We start from the raw sequence: 15,348 nt of genomic DNA on the forward strand, positions 1-15,348 counted from the left end.
TTGGCAGACACTCCAGAGCGATGTGCAGTTGATTAGATTAAGCAGGAGACAACAATGCAGGGTTAAGGGACTTGCTCAAGGGCCCAACGGCTGTGCGGATCTTATTGTGGCTACACCGGGGATCGAACCACCAACCTTGCAGGTCCCAGTCATGTACCTTAACTACTACGCTATAGGCTGCCCCCTGTAGAAAGAGCCAAACACAGGGGTCAGAAAGGGCATGAAGTCAACCACAACAAAGCACAAGAAAAACCAAAGAAAAGGGAGGAAAACCTTCATCAAATTGTCGTTGGGGAGGAATACCGTCTAGCTTCCTAGCTATTACTGTGGTCTTGGAAATGAATACTTACAAGGGAAAGACAGCAGAAATGACCTGACTGGGAGACTCATTCAGTCTTGCAGATAGCTAGCAGATCACAGGGGCTGCTGGGAAATGGAGTTACACAATGTCTTGGCAGAAAAACCTGAAGATGGCAGTGGAGGCTTTGTGTAACACATGCTTGAATGATCCTTGGCTGAGGGAGCTCTGGCACCATCTCCACCGCATCAAAATGAGAATAAAGGAAGAGGGGGAAATGAGAGCCGACGGGACCAAGACGCAAGACAAGTGTCAGGCTGGAGAGCCATACGATGTCCTCCCTTCTGTCTCCTTTTTTTTGTTCATCCTTTTTTCCTGGCCAGACCAATCAAAACCCAGGACTAGTTACCGAAAGAGGGATTCATTTTCACTGCAGCAGCTCTGCTATGATGACAGAGGTTTTATGCTCTCCACAGCCTACAACATTAACACCTGACAACACTATGGTTAAATACCTCTCTCCAGGGCAGCTGTAGTGGTCCAGCTATATGTTCCAGCCCAGGTCCACAGTCTCTCCAACATTACTTTAACTCCATTCCCAGAGGTTGCTGTGCACAGTGGAGTGGAAGTGTCCGTGTGCGCGTGGAGGTATCCCCGTGCCAGACGTTTACTGCGTCTGCTCCCCCAGACCAGCAATGTCAGGAACACTGCCCTTACTCACCTCTTGTGCACCCCACAACTCACACACATAGACACAATTATAACAATATGAGATGCTTGCCAGTTCCAAAAAAATACTGAAAAGTTTGAAAAGATAAACTATAGCTTTTAGAATTTTCAGCCAATAAGTTGTGGCTCATCTTCTTGGCTGATCACAGGGTTTTTATGGAAACAACAAGCGCCACAAATTGTTGGCTTGCTCAGAGGGCTAAAGTGCCGTACACATGTGCACTAACGTTTTACACTCAAGCATTCTTGTGTCGACTGGATTTGATCAAATGGTGGTCAGACCCACCTCTCCGGGATGATGTGGCTGTTGGGCCCAAACAGATGGCCTGAGACAACACAATGGGGCTCAGTGAGGATGTGAGGACAGGCCTTTTACAGGGAGACTGCTCCTTCACACAACTGCATTTTCACCCTGCTGGGAGGGCAGCGTATTGGAAAGCAAGGGGCTAATGCATCGCAGGCCTACAGCGGTGTACGCGTATGAAAGAAGCCTGTTCACAGCTTGTGTGGGAAATCAAATTAAGCAAAATATGGCTTTCCCACAGCCAGAGCAAGGCTCAGAGCCTGTTCTTCCGTTTGGGAGAGCTGAAAATTTAAAGAGAGGTTCAGCCCAGGGTCTGGAGTCATTAAAAGAAAATACCTTTAAGTGGTTTCCCAAGAACAGGTTTACTTCATTGTTATCATACGAACAGGACCCCCCCCCCCCAAATTCTAATATCCAGACTGAATCTTAAAAATGTAAATGAAATGCACTATGTCTTGCTTTTAAGAAGAGCCCTTAAGCGACTATTAAAACTGTATATGTTTGGACCCGCAAGCCTTCTCGTGGGAATCCACACAAGGCATTCATTAGCAATCAAAAATAAAAAAGCCTCACTAAACCAGAAGCCACCTCTCCTTTGATCCGTCGGCTCCTTCTGTGGGGAAATAACCCTCATTCCCGTGAATATCCATTACAATCCCACTGTGAGCCCTAAATTCCGAAAATGACAGCAGATGAAAATATTTATGCTCGGTATCCACTCTGTGACCCGTGTGTTATTTAAACGTATGCCCCCACACCACCCCCAGTAATGAAAAGGAGAGGCCGCCGGAATGGAAGTGAAGCGGTGCTCTCAGCAGGCACCCAAGAGCACCTGGAGACCTGTTTGAAGAGGGACGGTGAGGCACACTTTGTGGCTCCATTCCGTCAAGTCTGAGTGGGTAAACGGTAGCCACTGAGGGAGAGGGGGATGGTGGCTCAGGGTAAAGTATCTTGCACCAAGTCAACCACCCTGCTCTCCTGACAGAGGAAGACCCGAAGGGTAACTTGGATCACTTTGGTGAACTTGCCAGCTATATCCCAGTCATCAGGCAGGACCACGTGGTCCTTCTCTATGGAACTGAGGGAGAACTAGCCAGTCGGTACGGAGTGTGGAACGCGGCACAAGGTGATGGGAACAAGCCGCCGTCGGGAAGAAGCATCAAGCACGTTTGGAAGGAACGGACGGGTGGACGCGGCTCTCGCATTTTCGGGAGTGCCGAGCGCTCTTCCCTCTCTCCGGCGACCTGTTCCCAGGACACTTGCGGAGCTCCTGCAGACAGACCCGCACCGCCGGGAGTCTTCAAAGCAATGTAGCGGGGGCAGGATTTTCCTCTGGTTTCCCCCCGAGGCCATAGGAATGCCGAACCGTGGCAATAACACATTCCGCATGCGGAGGCGAACGCACAAAACACCAGACTAAATAAAAGCAGCAGAGAAATATGGAGCTGAGCGGGCAAGAGCGGAGCTCTTCTCCCGTTCGTGCCCCAATGCTCGTCTGTGTGCTCATCTATGGAGCCTTTTGCACCACCAACACTGACCGCTAGAATTAAACCCCTAACACCCTGTTTCTGGAGATCCACCATCCTGTGGGTTTACAATCCAACCCTAACAAAACACAGCTCATAGGTTTGATCTGCCAATTAGTTGAACCTGGTGTGTAAATTAGGGTGGAGATGAAGACCATCCTGGATGGTGTATCTCCAGGAACAGGACTGGGTAGCCCTGCATTGCATCATGAGATCAATGCACATGTCTCACAACTATATCAGGCCATCACTGAATATCGACATTACAAGAAAAGAGGTCTTGCGGAAGACAATGAGAATAAAACCTCCTGCTACACTTGAAGCTGAAGGGAAGTGAACAGCATGCCGTGTAAAGGAACCGTTTAACCATTGACCGTACCATGTTTAAAGCAGGAATTCAGAAAACATTTGATAATTTTCTAAAATAGAGTAGGCTAGTTTTAGGTAAGAGCAGTTTTGGCTTCAAAGGACAAAAGGCAAAACATCCTTAAAAAGCAGATACTGTAGCAAATGTAGCTGCACTGAAATTAAATCACCTTTAATAAGTCAAAGGATCAGAGTCATTGAGCTATTCAAATTTTTCTTTTTATTATACCATCCAGGGTTTATTGCATTATGAATGTTTTTTTTCCACTCATAATTTCAATGACATGAGTTGCTATTTTAAGCGCAATATTTATGCCGTAGGGCAATGTTGCGGTACATTGTTTGCATTTGCATTTTAAATAATGTTTGTTTTAGAAATTTGAGCATGGCTACACTGTTTGTGTCTGTGGGGGATGGCAGTAGCTGAATGTTTATTAGGTAGAGAGGAAAAGCACTGTATAATAGCAGAAACAAACCATCTCTGAAATAGGTTTCACTTCTTGCTGCAAATACAAGCAATAGAATATGCCATGGTACTGGGAAATTACATATCTAGCTTATCTAGGATATTTAATTTAATAACTAAATAAGCATAATTTCCCCGATGTTTTAAGATTTAAATTACATTTCCTTTTTTCACATCCACAGTGCACTGGATGGCACTGGAACACAAGAATACTGATATCACTATGCCAGATAGGCTACTTACAGCTAGGTACTATAACTTCTGCAATTTAACTTCTGAACTTCAACAATTAAAGTAAAATCAGACAAAATTTGTCATAAAGGCCGCAAGACCAGAAGTACTTCGAAAACGAGGCAGGCTGAGAATGTGACAGACTGAGAAGGACAGAGGTCATCCTGACCAGGTTTGATTTTCCATGCTGTTTCCTAATGACTCTGCCCTTTCTGTCCCACCCCCTGATCCCCCCTGTACCGGAAGCCCCTGAAGGAGACAGAAAGAGCTGGAATAAAAAGTCAGGGAGGCGGGTAGGAGCAGGAATCGGCAGCAAGCAAAGCACCGTGTCTTGTGCGCAGTGCTACTCTTATGCCAAACCTTTCATTAACTGCTCGTTCCCCAATCAGGGCCTGTGGTTTCTTCCTGCTGTTTTAGGACTCGCTTCCCAGCTGGCTCTGAAGCCAGAGGCAGGAAGAGTGAGACAGCGGTGGAAGGGAGGGTCAGACACTCCAAGACAAACAGAATGACAAATGTAGGCTTGGAGCATGGGCCAGCCAGACATATTGATTTCACAGAGGTGTACACAGAGAGGGACAGACAGATTCTGACTATAAAAACAATTTCTGATCCTCTGCCCCTTTTCTTTCTCTCCTCCTCCTCTCCCTCATTTCCCCTATCCTGTTTCCTGAAGTCCGAAACATGGAATTCAGCCAGTCTCATTTCTGCATCTTTCACCTTTTTTCTCTCACTCCCTTCCCGTTCTGCCTCTCTCTCGTGCTCCCTCTCTCTTGCTCCATCGCTCCCTCACTATTCCCTTTCCCCCGTCTCTCGCTTGCGCTCTCTGCAGCTCATAAAATCTTCACAGCTGCGGAAGTCATCTTTTTATCTAAATCCGATTCTTCATGTCTCGGTATCTGTTTCGAGCAGTTTATTGCACACAAATCAAACCGCGCACGCTGTCACTTTCACACATTAGCCTGGACTTAAGTTTCAGTTTGCGGGCTGAGCATTGCCCAGGGAGAGGATGAAATATGGGGCCCTTCATTGGTATGTCACTTCCACGGCAAGAATGTTTTCAGAAATTAGCTTCCCTCTGCAGAAGAGCTGCAAGGCTCTACCTCCGAAACAAACAGGCCCACTGAGCAAACCTGTCAGGCCCTGGATTGGGACTGGCATCTCCGTGTCCCGCTCAGTCGGTGGTGCGCCGTGAACCAGTCACCTGGCAGCCCAACCGCGAACGGGTCTGCGGCCTCGGTCTGGAGATGCCTGACCGACAGCACGAGGAGCAGGGCCGCTATCTGCAGCGTGGGCGCTGCTCGTTCACACGGCCTCACGGGGAGAGCCTCTGATTTTCAGAGTCAGCCATTCGTGGAGCGGCCAGCTGGTCCGCTGTGAAAATGTAATAAGATTCCCGAAAACCTGCACAAAGCTTCACTAGACCGAGACATTGCGGAGATTCACAGCTGAGGCCAACCACCCGTGTGCGAGGACAAAATTCCACCATTATTCAACTGCCAAGTGTTTGTTACTGCACGGACGGCAATAGCACTCTTAAACTATGACAGCTTGAGCCATTTTGGACCTCACTAGAAGCCGGTTACTATGGCCACCAGTCACTCAGTACATATTTACCTGCTTCCACTAAGGACTTGTATTGTGCCAGCACTAAAGGAAGCAATACTTCCTAAAGTTTGTTGACTCAATCTCACTAATAAAACTGCGAACCCGGATCTGAGAATAGAATTTCAGGCTTCGGGCAGTCGGGTAAACCGCTAAATTCCTTCATGGTAAACGACCTCACAAACCTGTGTTTGAAGCTGCTGTACACGTACAGTGTGTACATGAAACCGGGCCCAATCCAGGAATTATTCTCAGCACGACCGAGCGTTTATGTACTTGCAGTACTTCACTTATTGTGCGAGACAAGACCCCCTTGAGCAGGAAAGGCTCACCACGCTAACATATTACATGTCCTACTCAGGACATCTTGCATTAGGCAAACTGGTCCTGAATAAAATGGTCTAGGACTTCCCTAGCTGGTAACATCTGATTCACCTGAACTTGATTTAAATTGAATATTTGTCCACAAACGTGTAGATGCAGTCAATTTTAACCAAGTTAGGGGATGCTGTGAAAGGATTAAGAACTGGAGGATGTTCATTAAAATTTTAAAAAATTATATAACTCCATTATAGACGGCTCAATTCTGGCTTATTCATAAAAGTATTCATAAAACAACATTTAAGGCATATGGTCTCCAGCTCAAACATGACAATCGTCTCTGCCCAGTGTTGCCTGACACCTCATATTATTCTCTCCCCGTCATGCAAATCTATTGTCAACACCTCTATGCATTACAAATGTATAGCTAGCTGATGAGAAGTTACCGATAGTTGAACTGTGCAGAATCATGAAGCATTACAAATATTTTGACTATATCAGAACATGGGCAGTATTAAAACCACTTTATTAATCTTGATGTTTGATCATTGATATTGTTTTCTGGAAGATATAACATTAGCGAAGCAAGTTAGCTGGTCAACTAAACATAGCAGGGACTCAGCAAGCACAGAATATGGACTAATATGAGCAGCGTGGCTAATATTCATATAAAATGGCAAACAAAATGGATTAGATATTTAAGTGCAGCTTTACAAAAACTCTCTTCTCCGTGCCACAACATTAAAAAAATGCAGCACAAGGGAGAATCATTTCAACACTAGAGGGTGCGCTTGAGCAAATAAATTAATTATACATAATCCATCCACTGATTGCATGAAAAGCTCAATATTGGTCCAGTTGCTCGGAGCCTCAGATAGGCCAGTGTGTCAGTTGACCTTTACAAGGCATTTCTAAACCTGTTTCCTCCCCACCTCTGTCACTGATAGGGTCTCCTTTCGCGTGGTCTGACTGACACGCGACACATCTGATACTTGGATCTGAACAAAAACGCCAAATTCTACAGCCCTGGTGCTGTGCACAAACAGAGACTGCCCCAGTCGGTCTCAGGGGTGGGCGGGTGGATAAGATAGTATCGACTGCCTGTGAAATCCAACACCTTCCCCCAAATCTACCCCCCCCCCCCCCTCGCCCCCCACAACAGCTGCCCCCTTTCTGGGGTGCCCTTGGCCACAGCTGGGCTGTACCATCACATCTGGCCCACAGCTGGAGGCAGGCGGGGAGGAGAGTGAAGGAGAGCAGAGGAAAGGGGTGGAGGAGTCTGGTAGAGCTTATTCCCCCTTGTGCCAAACCAGGTGCGTCAAATTAGGCCCATTACCAACCATGGCAACGGCTCAGGAACGCCATAAAGAGGCCGGCCGCTGTGCTGCAAACTGCCAGCCCTGCGGAGGCCAGGACGTCTAAGCTAGTAACGCGATGCTCATGAGGCTCTCCGCTTTGCTCCTTTTTCCTGAGATGAATCACCCCTACCGGCGTTACGATTCTCGCTAGAGGAGGAGCTCCACTTTCCCACGCACAGCCCACCATGGGCTTGGTACTCTACACTGGGGCTAGACAACGGGCAAATGGTCCCATTGAGCTGAACTAGTGCTCAGCCCAGTATGCAGTCTCTGCCACAAAGCACTACCACTAAGACTCCCAAAACTTCAGGGCAGCACTGTAATCTCAACCTAAACACTGATCTCAGTTGAAACACTGTGACGTCAGCACACTGTGACCTCAGCTCAAACACTGTGACCTCAGCACACTGTGACCTCAGCACAAACACTATGATCTCAGTTAAGACACTGTGACTTCAGCCTAAACGTCATGACCTTAGCACACTGTGACCTCAGCATAAACACTGATCTCAGATGAAACACTGTGACCTCAGCATAAACACTGATCTCAGTTGAAACACTGTGACCTTAGCACAACCTGAGCTGAGCATGTTAGTCACATGCACCACCCTGGGGCCCTGCTGGGGGTCTGAGAAGCCCTGATAATGTTCCCTGACTTACCTTCCCTAGAACTCCCCTCAGGCCCTTCTGATCTCCACACCGTTCAGGATAGTACAACACAGAGAAGGGGGAAGAGGCGGCTAATCTGGTCCTATGGGTCCCCTTCCAGGTTTTTATTACCTCACGTTATTTACTTTCTTTGCAGATTCCCTTGTCCACGGTGACTTATGAAAGCGTTCACGTTTAATCATTTTCTGCAGCCAGATATTTACAGAGCCAAATTAGGTTAAGTGTTTAGCTCAAGGGGGCAAAGGCACCGCCCTACTTAGGACCTAAAAACCACATTGGTTTGGAAGCTCAGGGTCAATCTGGGCCTAATGCCCCCCACCAGAGCTGCCACACAGTGCAGGCCATTCAGAACAGGTATTGCAGTTTAATAATCCTTTTTTGCCAAAAAAGGAAGTTAATTGAAGTCCATTCAAAACCATGAATTTACCCTGGCCAATTTATAGTATTTTGGACAGTACTTTCAAATTCAAAAATTTCTTCACACTAAACTAATTACTCTCCAGGGACCTTATTTTCTGAGGCCCACAGAAGAAGATGAAAGATTTTTTTAATTCCCATTCTTCCCTTCACATTTAAGTACCCAGTGCACTTGTGCATCTGGTGCCAAAAGCCCCTTACTCAAACATGGCAGCCTCCATAAACTGGCTTCATGCGCCAACGAGCAGCTCTCGTGGGAATCCAGGGAACCAGTAAGTGGAAGCTGTGTCCAGTTCTTATATTTCGATGCATTTAAATGCTGACATAATGATTCATCTGAAAGCAATGAAGTTTGAGAACACTGCCTTTTGAATTTTGAAAAAACATTCCAAGAAAATCTACTCTTCAAAGGGCTAAAGGGTATGCAAGGTCTGAAACTCTGGCAGACTTCCTCCATGTGAACTATGAAGTCGATCACTTTCCTTTCCTTTCTTTTGAGTTCAGATCTCCTGCACTGGCGTTCCGTAGTTCCCATTCTTCCTCTGTCACAGTAGCAGAAAAGTAGAAAATGGTGGGGGGTGGGGCGGAGGGGATCTTCAGCGCAGAGCTTCAAACGTGATTAACAAGCAGCACCCAGCGGAGGAGAGCCCATCTCCAGTTTTAATTACAGTGCTCCAAATTAGACGGAAGAATCGCTCTCCCTCTCTCACGCACACATGCATGCACGCACGCAAGCAAGTGTGCCCGCGCACACACACACACACACACACACACACACAGCACTGAAAAGGCTCTTCTCTCCTGGCTCTTAATTAGCGCTCCACTGTCTGGCTGACCACCTTCAGCAAGGAGGACCGAATTCTCATCAGATTTCAAATCAAACAGAATTCATTAATGATGTCCCCTCACAATAATGCAATTATCATGCAGGCACAAGTCCGTCACAAGGAAAAGATTTTACTGATTATTCAGTCTGCTGAAGCTGTAGTTTTGAGCATATCAATTTTCAGTCCCATGTCCCTGTATTGTATTATACACTGAAATGTGTTTAGTTGTCAGCACAAAACACAGGGACAGAAAAGGTCAGATGCTATAGTAACCCAGCCTATCCCACTCTTATAGAGAGCCTAATTTCCCCAGAAATCACACCCATAAACACACACCTCTCCCACACCCCCAGAATGTGACGCACGCTCATGCTCACACTTGCGGTGTGCACAAACACACACACGTACAAACACAAATGTAGGCAGATACCTGCACTCATGCATACACATGTGCAGTCTCACACACACACACACAGAAGCTATGTGTCCTGACCGAGTGGTCTCCCACAAACGCTCGTCTCAGACGCAAGGGGCGGTCCCCCCTCCATCTACCTCTTTCTCCCACTCCCTTTTTCTCCCTTTCTCCCACTCCCTGTCTTCCTCAGTTTCCTTTTCTCGCTCAGGCTCCCCTAACTTCTCTCTCCCTCCCTGCCTCCACTCCATTTTCTTTCTTTTCCGCCCTTTGCTCTTTAGCACACCTCTCCCTCTCTCCCTCCCTCTCTCCCTGTAATCTGATGCCGGCTCTCTGGCTCTGGTACGGCCCCTCAGGTGCGCCCCGTAGCCCAATGTGAAAGGACAGCTCTGACCCCCCCCCCCCACAGCTCTGACCCCCCTCCGGGTCTCGGCCACACTGACAGGGTTCCCGGAGCCCCCCCTCCCCGGGTGGAGGGGGAGGGTGCGATTGGCTTCCTTACATCCTTTTCATCCTGTCAGAGGAAGTCAAATAAATGACTGCACAGCCAAAATCTACAGGTCTGCACACCCACAAGAAAGGAACGCACAGAAGCATGCCCAAATGCACTGTGTTAAACTCAACCCTACATTTAAAAAAAAAAAAACCTTCAGCAAAATGGACCCATAATCATACATATATTTATAAACTCACTGGCCACTCAAAACTGCCTCCTGAACTAAGTGTGTGGCAAAGCCACTGTGCTATGTAATATATGCTATGTCTGAACACCTGTGCTTTGGATATAAAGCTAAAAGGCTATGCTGGCTGTATGCACCCAATGTACTAAACAGGAGCACACGGAAATGTCCTCTAGCAGAAAGCTCAACACTTTGATTTAATCAATTCAAGCCAACCCAAGGATTTTCAGCTGGAACGGTGGGGGAAAAAAATAAATAAATGGGACAAATCGCTTTTATTGTCCTTCTGGCTAGAGCCCAACCATCTCACTCCCTCTCCTTTCGGTGATTCATTTAACAGAGTCCCTACTGGTGGACGCTGAGATGGCTGCAGAGCCGGATTAACCGTAATGCCGGAGTGGCTCGTCTGCGGCCGGTTATCGACGGCCATGGCATGGAAACGAGGGAACTCCGTTGCAGCGGATGAGCAGAGTTCCCATCGCAAAGTGACCGTAAAGCACTCTGCCATCCTTGGGATGAAAAGGCATAAAAAAAAACTACTCTGGCGCTATGTCCCGATTTTTCTCCCTGTAAACCGTGACTGACATATTCTCCACTATAATCACAGCGTCTTAAAGAGGAAGAAGGCAGCGGTGCTGGTATACGGGAACCTTCATATAAATCACCTGCCCCGCCCCGCGCCTGGAAGCAGCAGGCCAAAGCCTGGCGGAAGAGCTTTTCCAAACAGCATTCTTCGGCGAGGGTGGAAGCGCATCCGGTCCTCGTGTTTTGACGGTCACGCCCCGGCGATCACAAAGACAGCCTGCCCCACCAGTGGCGGCCCACCCCGCAGCTGATTGGGCGACCTTTGACCCCTCCCATTGTGGAAACAGCTGCTGCCGTCCCCCGGTGAGCGTGTCTGCTGGGCGTCGGCGCACAAAAGGGCTTCAAAAAAACCTGACGTCAGGAGGACACCCGTTCTAAGACAAAGGAAGTCAGAGAATAACAAGCGACTCGGACACTGGATTCTTCTGTGGCCGTGTCAGACACAAACCGTCTGACCTTTCTCAGTTTCCCAAGAGCAGCCGAGCGCTGCCGTCCAAATTGGAAGAGCCATCCACATCTGGGTCCAACTTCTCCGCCATTCACAAAGTCTCATTTAACTGTTTTTTCACAATCACACCACTCAGAGAGCAGACAGGTCTGCTTGGAGGGGAACAGGCTCTTTCCTGCAAAGGATATCCCAGGAGGCTTGGTGTTTGGGGGAGAAAGGGGGTCAGGTGTGAGACGGGGCGACCCAGGAGCATGTCAGCCCAGTACCCGCCGTCAATGGAAGTGTCCCAGTTCCAGGGGTGTAAATACTGCTCATATAGCAGGACGGAGGGACACTGCAGGGTCTCCCAGACCACCCTCAATGCACCGCTTTGTGCTCAGGAATTTCTGGCCCTCAGAAAATCTACATGTAAACACACACACACACACACACACTCACAGTACTGCTACACTGACATTACCATATACACACACACACACACACACACACTGAGGCATGCACGCTTGTACATATACACGTGCACGCACACACCCATTGCATGCGCATGCACACAGTCGCACACAAACACGCAAAAAAAAAAAGAACCCACACTCAGATATGTGTGGACACACAATAAAAGCTTTGTCAACCAGGTGCACCCCATGACTATATCAGTGCCGCCAAATAATGTCCCGTTATGCTGGACATGCCTCCAGCCTGCCAGCCACTTCCCCACCGTCCTGCAGAGATAAATCAGCACCTCACACAAAAACACCTGCTGTCCGCATCACGCATCCCTTCCCTTCAGACGGGAACAGGTGGGGACACAAATACTCAAAAGGCTTGCGCTACTGCGCAATGCTGAAAAAACGTTCCCCCAGGGCGAGTCATCCCACAGCAGCACCAGGGGACCGGGGCTTGGGGTTAGGACCCAGGCTGGAAACTTCTGAACGCGCAACAGGCCGATCGCGAGGGAAGGAGAGCTCGGCTCCATTAAATCGCCACACGGGTCCGGATACCCCGAATCTCTGTTCCTCTCACTCATTTAATTTCACGCTCATTTCACATCCCATTACAGGCTGCAGGTTTCCGCCGCGGCCGCCGCTCTGCGTCCGTGCGCCGCGCGTCAGCGGAACAGAACGTCTGTGGCAAAAACACAAACGTTAATACGGTAAAAAGGGAAATTGCTTTCCCGCATCGGTGCCAGGACTGCCTGAAAATGATTCCCCCCCCCCCTCCCCCCCCCCCTCGTAAAGGAAAAAAAGATGGATCCGTACAAGCTTTCCGATAATAAAACTTCTTCTACTTTGTCCTGTGACACAACCAAATCTCAGTGCCAGATCTGGAAATCTTTTTGCAAATGTACAAAATACATTTTGACACTGTTCACAAAACAGCCGTGCCCCACATGGGAAACAAACCTGCAAACCCTCTCAGTTACCGGCTCAGGTCCCTAATCATTATGCTACACTGCCTCCGTGTCAGACAGAGACTGGCAACCCCTGAGTCTAATTCAGCCTCACCAGCCATAAAACCTTCAGCCACGTCAACTGAAAGCCCACGATTTCTGAACTTAAGCCCAGGTAGGTCCCAGCATTAATTGCTGGAGTGAAAAAACAGCCGCTGCCACAAGACAGTGCAGACAAATGTTGGCCATTACCCTCCCGACTCACAGCAATATTTCCACCCGGTCTGGCATTCCCTAATGGCCCAAGTTCAAAAGTTCCAGCTCCTGTTCCCACATTTTCCGCTCGGCTCATCCCGCACCGAGGGTCACTGCGCCAGTGTCATTTCCTCCACCTCTCCCCAGGAAGGAAACTGTTGGGATGTACAATACCCCTTAATAGACTTCAGTCACAATGAAAAAATGCAATAAGAGCCTATTAATGCCGCTACAGCACATGCAAATGACGCCATCCAGGCACTTGGTCTCTAGTCCACTTCAGCCAAAACCACAGCATGAAACAGCAGAAGCGCGTTTTGTGTTCTTGTTTCTGGATGCACTGTACAAAAGTAAGCATGTGTACGCATCGGAGAGAGGAGCAGAAATAGAGGTCTGCACAATCGATGCTTCATTCCTGAGAGAGGGAGAGAATTCCTTCCTTTGGCAAAACCACATCTTGGGAAACCACTTTGGGGGTTTGGGGGGGGGGGCTACTGACATATCAGTGATGTCTCACAGTATGCACAAATGACATTAAATTAGTTTGATAACAAACACAAAATTATATTCTGAGACAAAGCAAGCTTATTCCTTATCCTTGTATCCTTAACTTCCTATTTCAACACCGCATTTCTGATGTCATCTAAAATTACTTTCTCAACAGCAGTGACCTATATACAGTATTTCCAACAGTCTATACCGTATCCATGGTTTCCAAGATGACCAACTCCATGGGAGTGCAATCTATATATACAATTAAACTGCAGGAACTTCATTTATGCCATGCAATGTAATGGTACAGTAGTGACCAACATCTTGGAAAAGTGTGTTAATCATTTTGTCCTGAATAAATGCAACACCCTGAGGTATAAGCACAAATGGCCTGTTCTCTTCAAGTGATAATTCCAAGATCCCTGGTAGAGAAACAGGGATTCGTAATTCGCACACCCACGTTTTAGTTTACATTGTACATAATCAAAATAAAGCCAGCGATGTAGCGAACTTACAGCCATCAAAGGGTAACTTCAAAAAGACGTCTCGTCCACATCGAACTGCACCAGCAGGTAGACTAAGTGCGAGGCCGAGATTCAACGCACGCAGCGTATTATAACACAGGGCGCGTTTTTGAAATTTACGTCTCGTGCATAAATAAGCAACTTGGCCTCTGCAAAAGTAATAATCTTAAAAAAAAACTGAGCTGCTAGAAATGTTAATCTGGTAATAAATCCAATCACCAACAAAAGCTAAAAAACCCGTTACTAATTTTATCATAGTCAAGTAGCTTACTAGACTATATTTCATAAACATTTCATATTTATCCTCTTTTCTGTGCAACAAGGCTAAAAGCAATGCTGACAGGCTAACTGGAGGCTACGCAAATATCCTCATATTGTACCTCTCCGTGTGCCCGTTCTCTTTTCCAGAGAAAATTTCGTATCCTTTCGTAAAAATAGCCTTATTTTTTACGAAAGGATACAACATTCTCTATGCTTTGCATGAGTAACTGCATTATCGTGGAAAAAATATTCTAATTTAACTCACGCACAATCATTCCTTAAAACCACATCGATATTCGACTAAAAGCCACACTCGTGCATTCGCATTTTCCTTCAGTAATAATCACGAACACTGCTTAAACCCGCTAAAGTGCAATTATTCTGTCCAACAGCAAAGCACCGGAAATAATGATATCAAAAATGTGCAGAAATTGAACTCACCGTATAGAATAATATATGCTAGCTAGTGTCCTTAGCGCCTTTTGTGTAATCCAACCCAAATGTTGTGAAGAAAATATAATTTCACAATTCTTTTTATTAAATGAAAAGGGTAGAATCGACCGGAATAATTACGCCCAGTGCACTTGTTTGTCCTCCAGGAACGGTCACTTAAACAAAATTAAAAAAAATCAGGACGAAGAAGAGGAAAAGAAATCGACCACTTTGTTGCAGTCTTTACTGCTTTTGTTGTTGACTGAGCAGTTGCTGGAGCACAGATTGGGCTCCTCTCGCGGCTCCACCCGCTGGCCCTGCCTTCTGTGCGCGCCCATTGGCACAGCCGGCCTGAACATGCAAATGCATTTTCCCTATTGATGTTTAATAAGAACCGAAGCAGCATGCCGTTTAACCCTTTCTGACTGCTAAATTGCCGCAATGAACTATCGCTGGAAATCCAACGTTTTATGTGCGGCCTCGGCGACCGACCTTGGTTTCCGCGATTTATTCTGTACGTCTCCCCGTTTTGAGATTTATGCTAGGCTTGGAATGTATTGTTCCGTTAGAGAGATGCTTGACGTGGCCTAACACTATAATTTCGGCGTTTTAAATGGAAAGCATGATTCGCAATGGTATTGTTGTAGCCTATAAATATGTTCAAAAATATTTATTTTCGAATAATTGTTAAGATTGTCACATTTGAGTCAAGTCTACTTTTGAACATAAAGCGTATGCTATATGTTGCTCCTCTACGA

At 47.1% G+C, this 15,348-nt stretch overlaps 1 protein-coding gene across 1 annotated transcript in view; it reads right to left on the minus strand.

Annotated features, from left to right (window-relative positions):
• numbl (NUMB like endocytic adaptor protein) overlaps positions 1 to 14,824 on the minus strand; it is a 58,384-nt gene extending 43,560 nt beyond the window's left edge. The window contains exon 1 of the mRNA XM_061217835.1: positions 14,600 to 14,824. The gene's annotated coding sequence lies outside the window, so the exon portion shown is untranslated. The remainder of the gene's footprint in view (positions 1 to 14,599) is intronic.
• Between the last annotated feature and the right edge of the window lie 524 nt (positions 14,825 to 15,348).

This window comes from Conger conger, chromosome 13 (genome assembly GCF_963514075.1).
Source record: "Conger conger chromosome 13, fConCon1.1, whole genome shotgun sequence".
NCBI classification, from domain to species: Eukaryota; Metazoa; Chordata; class Actinopteri; order Anguilliformes; family Congridae; genus Conger; species Conger conger.